This window comes from Haliotis rubra, unplaced genomic scaffold (assembly GCF_003918875.1).
Source record: "Haliotis rubra isolate DU_JTF1 unplaced genomic scaffold, ASM391887v1 Scf774, whole genome shotgun sequence".
Classification (NCBI taxonomy): domain Eukaryota; kingdom Metazoa; phylum Mollusca; class Gastropoda; order Lepetellida; family Haliotidae; genus Haliotis; species Haliotis rubra.
In genome coordinates, this window is record NW_025767495.1 from 209819 (window position 1) to 226207 (window position 16389).

The 16389-nt window shown below is 37.2% G+C and overlaps 1 protein-coding gene and 1 long non-coding RNA gene across 4 annotated transcripts in view; one reads left to right on the forward strand and one right to left on the reverse strand.

Moving 5' to 3' along the window:
• The window catches only part of LOC124260762, a 279431-nt gene that overhangs the window by 35285 nt on the left and 227757 nt on the right, over positions 1–16389 (forward strand). The gene's annotated exons all lie outside the window — the stretch shown is intronic.
• LOC124260764 lies at positions 4702–6297 on the reverse strand. Its single transcript, XR_006894165.1, has 2 exons — positions 6164–6297; positions 4702–5774 (listed from the first exon to the last, which is right to left on the reverse strand). It is a non-coding gene; the product is annotated as an uncharacterized LOC124260764 (long non-coding RNA).

Sequence of the window (16389 nt, forward strand, 5' to 3'; positions counted from 1 at the left end):
TCCTTCCATTGTTGGTACGGGTCTCTCTCAGTTCATCTCAAATCTAAAATAGACAAAATTGTTTACACTGCAAGTAAAATCGCTGGAGTCAGATTTGAATGTTTATCATCAATATATGAGCGACAAATCATGAATCAAGCTGTCAAAATCATATCTGACCGTACTCACTACTTAAATTCAGAATACAACCTCCTCCCTTCAGGCCCCCGCTACAAAGTTCCAATTGTGAAAACTAAGAGAGCCCGTACATCCATTATTCCAAGTACCATATCTCTTAAAAATAAACACACCATGGCTTATGTCCCTTGTAAATGACGTCATTGGTGCCCAAATGATAAAGCGAATGACGTCGTTAGACCTTATTAGACCCATTTCACGTGGTGCAGGTATAGGTGCGGTTTTTGTGTGTCGATGCGCAGGCTACTGTTTTAATCCACCTGTTGCCTGGCCGTCAGCTGGCTATGTCATCAGTTCTACACTGTAATGACGTTGCAGTTTGAAAAAATGTATACATTGTACTAAATGTGTTACCACGTAACCAAATTGTATAACATTCAACCTGTGTCGGTCGCCTTTTCAACGGTATCTTTTTTCACAAAAACTAAAATGTGCACTACATCTAGCTTGCCATCGGCGAATGTGCCGGCATTCTACGTTTGTTACTAAAATTACAATATGTCCCTCCTCTTCCACTTTCACTTTGATATCAATACCATATCCATCCACATACATGTATCACGAAAATAAATGCAATTTGCACTTTTGAACTCTGTTTGAAATTCGTTTTTGTATATCATCCGCTCATTGTAGATCAAATATACTGAAAATTACATGCATCGTAAATCCTGCCAGTTTTGACACATTACTACATCACCATTCACTGCGTTTTGCGTGTCTTAATTCAAATGTCAAATTTTACTGGGAAAATTGAATTTAAAAGAAAAAGGCCTATCATTGTGATCAGCAGTAGTTTTGTTGTTGTGTGATCAAATCACTAATGCTCGTTCTGAAACATTGTCGATGAACCGAGAATCGCTGAGAATGTTTTGGAAAATACGCTTGCAAACACAATTAATTTTCAGCCATTTTACAGAGTGTTTATAAAATCACGTCACATGTATGTCGGCTATATTTCGCCCATAAAACCAATTGTATATAGTTCAACACCATCTTCCTGACACGAATCCCTGAATTTTTCATACAGTTCAAAATAAACTGACAAATGGACTTTGTCACCAATTCTAAGTGTTTCAGTGAAATCGAACGAAATATATCAGATGCCGCGCTGGGAAAGGACCACTTGTTTGAAATGTAAACAAAGCCAATCTCAGATTTTACACTGTGTATCCGCTCGCCTACTTGTTGCATACACTTGCTCATTAGTTTTAGAACATCCATGGGAAAGGTATTGTAGCAAGCGATAGTTAAATAAAATAGGTGTATTCCCATGATTTTCTAGATTCATCACAACATATTATAGTTTCTGAAAGCATGACGCCATGACTGACGCAAACTCACGCACAACGATGACAGTACTTCTCTTAATTCTGACTATTTCCCTTGGTCACAATGAAAACAAGAAGAAAATAACAACCAGCAGACTGACAGAATTTTCGGACTACTTACATGTCACATTTATGCATATACATTGCTTGAAACAACGAAAATTTCTTTGACAACTCCGGCGTACCCGTGTCAGTGAACACGCCATTTTGAAAAAGTCGCTTCCCGATAGTGATGTCATACGCACATCAACATTGTTATACATATTTGGTATTTTCATTGAGGTGAGGTTATGAATGAAAACAAACACGATCAATCTGTCCCGCTGCTTACATTTTCTGTTCTTATGCTTCTTTCGAATTTTCACAAACTTTTTTCATGTGATTAATTTCAGTATTATTATCTTTTGACTTGGGACTAGACAGTAGACCAGTTTAAAATCAAGTGGCACCAATTACGTCATAATCAAAGGGCGGTAACTCTGGCATGTTTAGCTCGGCAAACAAAGGCTTCATATTGGCATAACATTTCAGCACTTATTTTGAGGGTTATACTTACATTGTAAGAAAAATGAGTGTATATTTTCAAACATTGGTATTAACTAATTAAAACAGTTCACTTTATTCACAGAAGAATAAATGTGATTTATTCGTGTACACTTCCCCTTTAAAGAAATGTGAAGATACCTAAATCAAAGAATTTATGTAAATATGTTTGATATCTCTCTAATGTGTCAGTAGCTCTGCTGATGTAACACAAATTCCTGAAAAGGCATTAAAGTATTATTCTATTCTATTCTATTCTATTTCAGATGATTTGTTACTTTCGAATGTATATTTATTTGACATTTCATCGGCAAGATTTTGCAGCAAGCACACTGTAACTCATAGTGACGAAAAACATTATGTACCAAAGCCTATTCGTCTCCCTTTGCCGCCATCTTTGACGATTTGTATGCCGTTTCGTGATGCTATGACTGCTGTTTTGTACACTCGGCGACCGTTCTCGCTCGCTCTTGCAGCTGATACGCGAGTTTTTTTTCCATTTCAAACAATTAGTCTTCCATTACAGATGTATTGTTTCGGTTTTAGAGGATATTGTGGCAGTTTAGGAAGTTTATTTTCCTAATTTGGTGATTTTTGTTCTGTTTTGGTGTATATGAGTTCAGTTTTGATGATTTGTTTACCGTTTGTATGGTAGGCCTGCATTTGGAGCCAGATGTTGGAGGCCACACTCGATGCTGGTTATGAAGTCATCTGTGTTGGTCTTGGTGGTGACTTTGGCAAGGAGTGATGTTTGTGTAGATGTTAGAGTCTTGCTGCTCAAATTGATTACTGTCTTATTGTTGGTAGTTCTGGGTCTTGCTTCTGGGACATGCTTGAGTTGTTGGTATTGCAGTTGGGTGGGTTTAACCCCACTGTGCCCCCCAGCTAAATGTTACGACATGAGTGAGTTTATATCGTGTAAGTAAATTAAATGATTGAAACTCATAGTAAGAGTGGGTTCTCCTTTAGAGTGACTTGTGTCAACTGAATTCCTATATAAACCAACTCCCTGTCATTCTCTGGCATACCGTTATGGCTAATGTTCAAGTAAATGTGCGATTTGTCAACAACTCTCAAGGACAGAATCTTCTATTTCGTGGTCATCGATTTAGGAAGAACACCAAACCCAACTTAATCCCTTGTTTATCCCCCCATTGTCAGTCAGTTAACCACGGGTGACTGCTTCGCACCCTGAAACAAAGGTAGGGGACACAGTGAGGTGAGTTTTTCGATGTGTGTGGTCTTGAGCATTATTCGCTCTGCATTTGGGCACAGTAATTATTCTTTTTAAAGTAGATTAATTAAAATCTGGAAAGGACTATAAACTGTCATAACTGACAAGATGTTAAATTAGCAATAGAATATGTCTTGCAGTTAGCTCATCCATTAGTTCGCCATTGTAACTTGATAAATAATAATAAAAAGTAAAACTTATCATTTGTTACAGTTTTCTTCTAAATCCATTTTATCTGTATATATCTTCAAAACTGATGGTTGGGATGGGGCATCAAACATCCTGACAACCACGTTTCCCACCCCCAACCCCTTTTAATGGTATCAGAAGTAGGGTATCCTATTTGTATCAAAATACAAATTGTGGAAACTTAACTTACTTTATTACTGTAATTATGGATCCTTATCAAAATAGCTTTTCTGATAAACTTGCAATAGAAGGCCCTGCAACTAATTTAACAAAATATTGTTGATGATCTTGTTGATGAACATGGCAGTTATCTGTCTTTGGTTGATTTAATTAAATGTATCAATTGAATGTATCTTTTTTAGAATACTATGGTGTCATTAGAAAATATTTTGCTGGCTTATAAATAGTGAAAGAAAACACTGGACAATGTGCAGAAAATACACCAATTACTCAATTGTTACTTTCAATTGATAAAGGCTCAAATGCCTATATCCTGTGTTCTTCAAATAGGATGCCAAGAGCACAGTTAAAGTGGCAAGAGGATTTTCAGAGTGGTCTTGACTGGAACTGTCTTTTCCTAAAATCGTTTAAATCAACACAAGACACCAAATTGAGATGGGTTCTGTACAGGATACTCCGTAGAATTTTAACTACCAATACATTTCTTAAAAAAATTAAAGATTGTGATTTATGTTCATTCTGTAATGAAGAAAAGGAATCTATTTGTCACTTGTTATGGGAATGTGAATTTGTGCAAACCTTTTGGTCAAAATTTTTATCATGGTTAAGTAGGTTGTGATCACATCCATAATCTCAAACTCACTTTGGAACTGATAATTTTGGGCTGTAAGAAAAATGTTTATACTGACTCTGTAACTGCCTCCGTGGTGTAGTGGTGAGAGCGTCTGCCCGGAGAGCGGAAGGTCGCGGGTTCGATCCCTGACTGCGTCATACCAAAAGACGTTAAAATATGGTACTTGTTGGTCCCTGCCTGGCGCTCAGCATTAATGGGTACAACAAGGACTGGTCGGCTCGGAGTCAGTATAATGTGTCTGAGTGGGGTATTCATGCTTCACTGCAGCATGGTATTTCAGTGGGCTAGCACTATAAAACCAGCTTCAGTCTGGGCTAGTACAAGCAGCCGCACATACACATACACACGCATGCACGTCGTCATATAAGCGAAATATTCTCAAGCACGACGTTAAACCCAATTTCACCTCACCTCACTACTGACTCTGTTTTTGACTTGTTCATATTATTGGGAAAATATTACTTCTACAAATGCAAGCTCAATTCTGTTTTACCAACTATTGCTCTGTTCAGAAGTGAGTTGAGATTGAAATATAGTATTGAAAATGTTTTTTTTCTTCAACAAAAGCTGTAATGCTGAATTTTATTCTAAATGGCTCTTGTAACATGGATTATTCAAAGACGACGACTGAATTAATTATATTTGTGTTTGTGTGAATGGTGAGTGAATGGTTTGTCTTGTTTCTTAAAAATTTACACCTGTATCCCATGAGATTGCTGCATATCCTCTGACTGAGCGGTTCCCTGGCTGCTGAGTCTTGAGTGTAACAGGGATCAGAAATTAGGGATTTTTTATAGCCAACAAAAAGGAATATTGATGATCAAAGTATTATCCAACAGATGGCGAGTGAAAGTCGCAGGCCATTGGAAGATGGTGCCACAATAGAAAATAGCACCAGAGCTGTTGATCCATGTAGATCCTTCAGCGAAGACGACTTACATGGCCTGCAGCAATATTTTCTGTGTGATTCGTAGTCACTGGACTCGAACAGGCAAAATTACTGCTCACCATCTTTGTATGACAATGTGTCATATACACCTCTTGGAAGGAATAACCATTGTTCTCAACAAATTGCCAGTTAAAATGAGACAAACAAGGTTAACATCATGGCACAGCTCTCAAATACAGTCTTGAGCTTAGCGAATCAATGCCATGGATGTCAAACTGATTCTAGAGCTACTCCTGTGGCGTGGGTGGATCTCAATTCAGGAATGTGGCTAAGCAGTCATTACTAATGGTTTGCAGATACTCTTCAGAGATGGGACAGTAAAAATTTACTCTGATGTTAAGCAGGAAAAATTACTCAACCGAAATCGCAAGCCACAGGAGTCAATATAAATAGAGTTGATGAGATGATGTTTGGCAACCTATCAATGAATCCTATCCTGATCTGGATAATGGCCTCCAGGAGAGATTGGTGCTAGATGCTCTGAAAAGAACAGGTGACAAAGATCGCCGTGTCCGATTCCTTCACCAGAGTGTTTGCACACTGAAAGGAGTAGTAGTATTATTATAATGATGGCTTGCCGATCGATGGAATGAAGATTTCTATGTCATGGAGGCACAATAGTCTGTAAGGAAGGGAATTTAATCATATTTTCATCTTTCATCAACATTTCATTGTCCCTAAGTCATCTTTCATATCATTATATGTTAAATGTCCATTTGTTCTATGTTGTCTGTGTTTGCCGCTGAACGCCACCTCTCTTAATCATCACCTTTCATCTGTTTCCTGGAGCCTTTTCAACAAGGATTTCCCTTCACTTCTGTTCTATTTTTTTATTCAGATCCCATCCTCTGGGCTTTCCCTATTCTATTTATAAGTCACCTGTCTTCTAATTGGCTATTGTGCCCTTCTGTGTACTTCCTTTGGCCTACCTGTCTTCCACCTCACTCCAATTGCTGTTGCTGAGGTGGAAACATCTTTTCTTTCTTCAGGCATGGCCATTTTCTAATCTTTTTCCATCTGTCTCAATTTCATCTTGAGTATATATACCTATGTCATTCAGATATCAGGCTGTATTTTCTGCACAATTCTCTCACAACGTTCACTTTTCAAACCTTATGAAAATGTGAGCCAGAAAAAATCTTCGGCATCTAGGGGGTTAAAGGAGAATAGGCGTGAATTGCAATAATTTGCTGGGTGAAAGATAAAGTCACCAGAAACATATTCCCAAATTTTCAATTAAAAATTATGTATAATTATGTTTTAATCGTGAAAACAGTTTCTGTAAATCTCAGCTTAAGGCATTATACATATTTCGCTGGAACCCACGTGACCTTACCGCTCGTGATGTCAAATGTGCCTGGAGTCCACCATATTGCCAAAGACCAAGCGCTACAGTAGTACAAATTGTGTTGTTTCTGTCGTTTTTGTAAATGGTACTGGTAATGGTTGCCTGGGGATGCACAGAATCATCGAACAACAGAAAGCCACCATTTCTTACGTTTTCCAAGTAAAGAGACAGACTTAGGCAGGAGAAATGGTCCAATCATTCCGAGTCGGACACATATGAAAGAGACAAGCACACATGGGGCATACAAATCCCAAAGCTAGGCTGAAGAAGGAAGAATTACCCACGAGATTTATTATATTCCATCATTCCCTGTTACAGCTTACTGTACGATTGCCAGTCGAATTGCCCCCGCTGCAAATTGCCCCAGGGGGGTAGTTAACATGCCCGAATTTATTTAAAATGATTAAACATAGGCCATAAATGCATAGTTTTGTCAACTTTGATATTATGTTCTTCATATAAAAGTATATACATAGTTATGAGTTTACTGATGGAACATTTATCTGAAATATTACTTCTTAATAACTTTTATATGAAGAACATAATATCAAAGTTGACAAAAACTATGCATTTACGGCATATATTTAATCATTTTAAATACATTTGACCAAATAGAATGAATGACCAAATTTGCTGGGGCATTTTGTAGCTGGGGCAGTTCCACTGGTACCCATGAGATAGATATCAAAATCAGTAAGAGATTTCACATGAGCTTGAAAATGTTTCGCTATGACGTTCTTTTCGGTTTGGAGCCCTAAATGCTGCAGACTACCCGAAACATTGCCGAATACAACGGCAAATCATGAAGTACTTGTTGCTTTCATTGTTTTCCATTTTGTCCAATTACACACGTCTGCATCAGACTCGCTATTTGTCAGTACTGTGGGCCGTGAAAGTTGTTCTGTGTTCACATTGGCTGACAAGATGCCATTCTAAGGCTATGGCCGAGTACCATAACTATTTTCATAACCAAACACTGGGGAAACATACATTGTCCTGACAAGCATTTTATAATTTACCAGTTTTCGGGGAATAACTTATCTGCGTCGCGAATATTATCTCTGCCCGACCAGGCCCGGATTTTGTGTGGAGACTTGCTACGTTATTAATGAGAACTAGGATCCTAATTTTTTTTAAACAAAATAACTTCAGTGTAAAAAAATAACACTGAAGTTATTTTGTTGAAAAAAAAATTGGCAGATAATTTCTATTTTCCCCCGTCTGAAGCATAATTATTGTGTTTTTAAATCCCAGACACCCTACAGTCACCCATTTGACACAAAAGGAACTGCAAATCACATGGCAAAAAATGTAATTCTTAGGGACTGGTCATATACTTATAGGGGTGGGTTTGCTGGTTGGAATTGTATCACGTTTTGCTGTCAAATAGTATTCTTGTTAAATGATATGGTATATTTTTATTGATACGGTCTAACATCCAGTTCAGAAATGACATCAGGAACACCTTTTACTGCTTCAGAATCCATGGACACTGTTTAGTTGTGAGGTAAAATCAAAGAGGCAGCCATCGGCAACAGGCACATATGACGTCATGTCACGTGATACCCCCTCTGCTCATTAACTGTCGGGTGTTTCCGTAAAATGCGGAAATACGAGTACATTTTTTGTGTTTTTATTGCTATTTTACAAACTTTTTGTTTTCATTCGGATTCTCCTTTAACCCCCCCGGGTGCCACTGGGACATATATGTCCTTCCTCTTCAAACCCCACTTTGTTGTCCAATAAACTTCAAATATATCATGCACACAAATATACTTCACAGTTTCGAATTCTGCGGGAGATTCCCTGTTTCTTGATACCATCCACTATTATCTCAGACAAAGGTAAAGTGCTTAAAATAAACTTTCAAAATAGGTTTCATCGTAAATGTCGCGATTCTTTACAAGAAACGAAATCGCGATTCACAGTGTTATTTGCTGTATGTTTTGAAATGTGAAAACTGGATAATTACTGGGAGTATTGAATTTCAAAAACAGCATATTATTGATCACTGATATCAGTTTTTCATGAAACTACTAATGATAATTCTGAAACGTTGCTGATGAACCTAGAATTGGTTGGGATGTTTTTGAAAATACACCTACACGAACGCCGAAGAGCGCTTTCCGCCATATTGGATAGTGTTTACAAAATCACGTTTCGTGAAGGCCGGTATTGAGACACCAATTACATCACATATATTTCATATTCAGCTGCAACAAATGCATCACTGAATTCCCCATACATTTTAGAATAAAATTACAAATGGTCTTTGTGACCAATACCAACTGTCTAGATGAAATGAAACAAAAGATATTGGGTGTGAAAATGAACGCTGTGCTTGAAAGACTGCGCTTGATTGAAATGTAAACAAAGAAAAATTTCGATATTACACTGCGTAGCATTTTCTGAAATTTTCCGACATCCAGCCGTCTATTCATTGCTTGAAATGGCTCAATACCTTTAGTATATGCATGGAAAGAGTATTGTAGCAAGAAATAGGAATACAATGCAATGATTTGATAATGCATAAGATATTGTCAAAGTTTCCGTGCAGCGTGACACCATGACTGACGCAAAATCATGCAGAACGACAACTGTAATTATCAGCATTTTGGCTTCTTCTCTTACTTACAGTGAAAAGGATAAGAACATATAACAATACACAGATAGTCAGAATAATTCTGATTACTTACATCTCATAATTCACAAATCGGTGAAGTTAAGCAGCGTCGAGCTTTCGAGGAGAGTCCTTGGATGGGTGACCGTGTTTGGCAGCTTGACTCCTGAGGGTTTCTAGGACTTGAGTCCTGTCCCACAACGAAGCACATGTGATACATGTGGTCTCACCTTAGGCAAGTGAGTTTGTTCAAAATTGCCTCTGTTCACCCAGCAGGAATATGGGTACCCGGTGGAAAAAGTCATATGACTATAACCTTCTAGCCTAACAGGCAGCTTGGGTTATCCGGGGTAATAATGGCCTTGATTGTTAGCTATGAGCATACCTAGTGTGGAGTTTGACGCTATATAAATGGACACATTATTATTATTATTATTATAATTTATGTACAAACGATCCCTGAATCAAGGGAAGAGTCCTCGCAAAATCCTATGTACCCTTGTCAGCGAAGCTGCCATTTTGTAAGAAATCGGTCATAGGTAGTGATGTCATACGTCAACCTTGTTGTACATATCAGGCAATTTCGTTGAGGTGAAGGTTGGTTGAACAAGAGTAAACAATCGCCCTATCCTTCCGATTACACTTTCAGTATTTTGATGTAGATATTGGGTATCTTTCAGATATTTTTTCATGAAACTAATTTCAGTATCTACATTTAGCCTTCTTCAATATCATGTCATACATGGATATAGGGTATACGTTTTTATCCCCCGCAATAACGAAGTTGCGGGGGATATAGAAACGAGGTCCGTCCGTCTCTGCGTCTGTCCGTGCATCCGTCACACTTTGTCCGAAGCATATCTCCTAAACTATTGGTGATAGCTTAACCAAACTTGGCACACATGTCAACCATGATCCCTAGATGTGCCTTTTGGTTAGACCCAGATGCGAATTTTATTTTTTGCGGTTTCCATGGAAACATTGACTGATGCTGTGACTATGAGGATGTCATCTCGTCCGGAGCAGATCTCCCAAACTATACATGCTTGCTTCGTCAAACTTGGTACATATGTCAAGCATGATCCTAGATGTGCCTTTTGGGGTTTAGACCCAGATATGAATTTAATTTTTTGCTGTTTCCATGGAAATGTGACTTAGGCTGTGGCTATGAGGATGTCATCTTGTCCAGAGCAGATCTCGTAAACTATTAGTGCTAGCTTCATCAAACTTGGTACACATATCAAGCATGATCCCTAGATGTGCCTTTTGGGGTTTAGACCCAGATATGAATTTTATTTTTTGTGGTTTCCATGGAAACGTGACTTAAGCTGTGACTATGAGGATGTCATCTTGTTGCATTTCACTGGCAACAAGTTAGGCTTCAACTGAATTTGATGGTAGTGCTCCTCTTTGGAGCAGATCTTAAAAAACCTTTCAATACTCTCCTTCCACTTTGCTGTATACACTCCAAAACATTTGACATAATCATAACTAGCAGACATATTCATAAGAGTATTTTGCCGTTGCTGGGGATATTGATGACTTGTCTTCTTGTTATTCCTTGAAACTTTTTTTTTGATTGTTTGAATAATAATTACATAAGAAATTGACACATTTGTGTAGTACACCATAATTTATACCTTTACACAAGTGTTAGAAGATCACACGTAGCCATAACTGCAACATGTACTTTAGTTCCTATGATGTACAGTATTCAATACATTGGGACTAATATTGCAGTTTCATATGAACAGGTTAATAAACGGCGATTTAATTCAACCTTTTAAGTAACACTGATAATATTATGTGATTAGTTTCGCACGTTAAGGCAAGTTCGAGGCCGTAGGCCGAGAACCTGCTTCACGTGCGAAACTAATCGCGAGTTTGAGGACTTTCTCCTACTTAAAACAAAGTTCAACTACTTGTTCGTGCGCATCTAATGTCTATGTTACTATCAAATGTTTGCCATGGTCTGGAAACATGTGTACACCTCGCCTGAATGCAGCTTAACACGAACAAAATTATGGGAGGGTTAATCGCTTGTAAATTGAAAACGGCACGTGCATCTTGCGATGATCTGGAAACGTCCGTACACCTCGCCTAAACGCAGCTTAACATGAACAAAACTACGGGAGTTTTAATCGCATGAAAATTGATAACGGCACGTTCATCATTCATTTTTGCTTGAACTGTTGGTTTGTTGGGTTCATAATGGAAACCTCTGATTCAGATATGGACATTTTTATTACGCAAAACATTTTTTCTCAAAATTCAGAAGTTGTAACCAATTCTGACTTTGAAGATTTACTTAATACCACTATTTTAGAACCAAAAGACACCCCACGTTTTGATTTAAATGTTTACGACATTTCCTCTGGTTCAGATGATTATTTGTTTGAAGCAAGTCAGGCTATTGAAGAAAGCTTATATAATAATTAATTGTCTAACAAACGTAAACCATCTGGGCCCCTTCTACAGAAGCAACTGCAGCCATTGGTTCCGGAAATAGTTACTGCTGAAAATAGATCCCGTTTTGCCAAACCGTTGACAGATTCTGACTTCAGTTAGTTATGTAATTCATGTTATTCTACAAATACTGAAAACAAAAGTATGTGGGCTGTCAGACTCTATCAGGCATGGGTAGACGAGAGGAAAGCAAGAGAAGGTCCTAGTGGTTTTGACTTAAATTCAAACATTTTGGAATTAGCAGTGAATGAAGGTGAATTGAACAAAACATTAATGTATTTTTTGACGGAGGTCAGGAATCGGAAGGGTCAAGAATATCGGGGCAATACACTGTATGAGGTTTTTGCCTCACCTCAATACTTTATTCGTCAGAATGGAATTCAAATAAACTTTTACGAACCTCCCTTATTCTCCAGACTTAGAACTGTTTTGGACGCCACAATGAAATCTCTAGCGTGACAGGGAATTGGGATTGATAAGAGACAGGCTGCTGTGATAAGTGTTGAACAGGAGGATGTGTTGTGGAAAAAGGAAATTTTAGGTGAGGACACCACTCAAAAACTTCTAGACACTAGTGTATTTGATTGGTTTGAACTGTGCATTAAGAGCTTGGGGATGAACACAGAAATCTAAGGGTGGGACCGAATTCACAGTTCTACCTGACCGATACCGAAGATGGGTGTAAAACTCTTAGGTACACAGAGGATGTTTCCAAAACAAACAGAGGAGGAATAAAACACAGCCGCATGGAAAAGATATCAATAAGCATATCCGTCAACAGAGAGCGACCTGAGAGATGCCTAATTTGTCTCTACCAAAAGTACATGTCACTTCGGTGAGTAATAAATAGTATTACTATCATAATATTACATGTGAATATTTTAGTTTGATTTGATAATGTTGTTTAAAAATACTTGATTTTGGTCTCGCTCGCTGCTTACACCTGACTGGTTATCAACGTACGTTAAACCCAATCTCACTCTCACTGATTTTTGGTATACACAAGAAGGCATGACATGTGCGACTGTCAGAAATTATTAATTCTATTTTTGTCTTTGTTTATAATATTGGAATTACTGTTACAATGTAGTGGCATTATTGTAAATTGTCATTGAATGGGCAAGATGATATCTATATTACAAATTCTTATTTCCCTTTTAGGCCTAGAGATGGCAAGTGTTCTGGCTTTCTATCTCCAACCACTCAGGTTTATGAAAGATAACACGTGGTTTGCTGACTGTCCTATTGGTAAACATCCTTTGAGAGGAACAGTCGGGCGAATATGCAAACTTGCTGGGTTTGCAGGATTCTACTCCAACCACTCTCTGAGCAGCTACACGTCTCTACGACGCCAGTGTAGACGAACAGCTTATTGCAGAGACGACGGGGCATAAATCTGTAGCTATTAGGAGTTACAAGGTGTGTATACAGTTATCCTTTATCTTAAACTCGCCCCCAAAAGACGTTTTACATCAATAGTTTTTTGGGCGAAATATAATGTAACTACTTTAAATATAATTTGTCGGCACAAATGTTCCACATTTCAACTTTTTGGGCCACGTCCTTGTGCATATCGATTTGTAAACAGCAATTCGTCTGCCTAAGATTATTTTATTCAAACTGTCGCCTACATTTCAGATAGTAGGCTTTGCCTACATTATATTTACCAGAAGGTCCTTAATATAAGATCATGATATGCTTCTGTATGCTTCTGTATGATACAGCCACATGCACGACATCGTCGCCCACGTTTTTGGTCTCCGACCCTCCATCCGCCACTGAACCCGCCACTGAACATGCCACTGTAGTACAAGATGGAACTTCTTCCCCGCGAGATCTTCAACTAGTTTTGAAAGATGGTGTGACTCTGTCTCTTAAATTTTGAATTAAAATATAATGTTATTTGTGTTCTTATTGATATGTGTTATTTTTCCAAACCACTGTCATAATGTTTGCGTTAACAACCAACTGAATGAGGAATTGTTGAAAACGGTTAGATCCCTTTTTCAACCAACTAAAAGCTGGTTACTTAGTGACGTCATGCTGTCTCTGTCTGCTGTATTTCTGCGATCAGTTTTGGTAACATGAGAACGTTGCATACTATGGAACAGAGACAGCTCGGCTTACTATGAGAGCGTACACATGACTATGGGAGAGTAGACTTTAGTTACAAACTATGGGAACCTTTCCCTTAGTTTGTTCAACTAATAGCTTTTGCAGTTAACATGAAAATTTACCCTTTTGCAACTAAAATCCACATAACTTAGTTTTAATGGAAATGATTATACATTTTATGTAACGTATATGCACATGTATTTAAAGGAATTGCCTTCATCATGGAATTTGTTTGTGTGGTTTTATAGATAAAACAATGATGTATATTGATTGGCAAGGTGCGTGTTTGTCAGAAACGTTTTATGATTCACTATCATTGTTTTCAATAATATGATCAATTCATATTTGATTAAAAAATATTGTGATGACAGGATATCAAACTCTAACAATATTTATACGAAATTGTTTTAAAATATATAAAAAATGTCATGTCTTAATTTGGACAAACCTTACATCCATATTCTAATAGTTCCATACAAAATAACTCTCTTTTAGCATCTTTCATTGCATACTTATGAAGAGAAATAGCTACATAATCATAAACAAAGACAATTCTTATCCTAACAAAATATTTGGGTGTTGTGAAATATTAATTTTCAGTTACGTTAAATTCATTCCAAACAGGTGCGTGTGTTGCTCACAATAAGATACGCAGTCAAACCATCTAATTGTTGATATATTCAGGACACTATTTAAATGGTAAATCAGTCATTTTATGTTTTGTCTAAAGAGTGTTACTTTCTGACATAGAAGCCGAGACATTTTATACAATTAATTGAAATTAGGTGATATATATACTAATCAGCATACCAATGTCGTCTTTTTCCGACGTCGCAAAATGCATAAAAGAAGCAATGACGTCAACTAAAATGTTGTATTATTTTCAGTAATTTCATTGCATTTGAAGATATGGCTAGTAATCGGTTAATAATTATGCAAAATTAGTCAAAATACATCTATACAAACAGGAGAATATGGGAATCTAAGAACTAGTTTCCATATCGCTATTACGTGTTTTCTCATGTAGTATGTTGTCATCTTTTCTTATAAATTGTGAAACTACCAAAACGTATCCACTCACGTCCAGGGAAGTTTGTATTGGCAGAGTGTCTTGTTCACGGTGAACAAAACATAACGAAATTATAGTGTCCGTATCCACAACAAATTCTCTTCAAGTGATCTGAGTTACATTGACCTAGTGTTAAGCATAGCGGAGTTATGCCCCCTTATCTTTATACGTTTATGACCTCTCTGTCGTCGTTTGACGTCATAGAAGAAAATCCTTTGTCAACATTTATTGAGTCATTTTTAAGATTGAGCGTATAACTTTATGCATAAGCACACAAACCCATTTCATATATACTTATGTCGTTTAGATATCAGGCTGTATTTCCTCGCTCACACTTTCTGTAGAGATGCCAAATTAAAAAGAAATGTAGCACAGTGCTTTTATCGGTGCACAATAAAAAGCGGAGACATTTACTGTTTTTTAAAGCATAACAACATTTTGGACAACATTTAGCAGTGACTAAGGTATTTGCACTTATATTTATACCAACGGATCGGAAATTTAATATTCTACATTTCTGTGTAATTTTATAGCCGTATGCGGATCATGGACCATGCGAGCGCAATTATCGGACAACGTTCACTTTTCAAACCTTATGAAAATGTGCACCTGAAAAAAAACTCGGCATCTAGAGGGTAAACGATGGTCCATTATCAGTTCTGTTATGAAATGACATCATGCTCCATAATGACATCATAAATCTTGTTCCATGACCTAACAGTGTGGGGTCAACTGCCTGTTGTGAGTTGTTTGAAGTAAACTTACAATTTTAAGTTATGATATATATTTTATGTTCCTAATATATGATATTAACGATACAGAAACACACGAGGTGAATAATCTCTTTATCATATAATGTTATTCTCAAAATTACTATAAAAAAAAGAAGCAAATCGTATGTGAATTTACATGAAGAGAATCAAGCATTTGCATAAGAATACTTAGCGGTACACCAAGGTGACACAATGGAAAACCCCCTGTAAACTCACGATGATGACGTCATCAATGAAATGTTAATGTTTTAGGATTCACATAGCGTGTATGGAGTTGTATGGCGTGTATGTGAAAATAGTTTGTGTATTGACATAATTTGCAGATTTATCAGATTTGGACACCAAGTTTATCAGATTGCTTTACTGCACTGATAACACCCTCCATTATATGATAATAAATTTTCCCCTCACACTTATTTGTGTATTCAAGCAAAACAATATCATTGCGATTCTTAAATATCAGCTGGTGTCCCCAACCGTGATATTGCTGGAATATTGCTAAAAGCGGCATAAAACCCAACTCACTTACAACTCATTCACTTAAATGTCTGGGAAATATGAAGAAGGTAACACACATAAAACAGACAGATCATGTTGCTGTTGGCTTCATTCAGGTATACATATAGAGCATATATAACATTTTCCATAGTTAAAGGTCACATGCAACGTAAAACACAACTTTGCAGATTCTGATACCTTTCGGTATGGACTTACCGAAACAAATCGTCAAAAATGCAAATTCAACTTATAAAGTTGAAAAATAA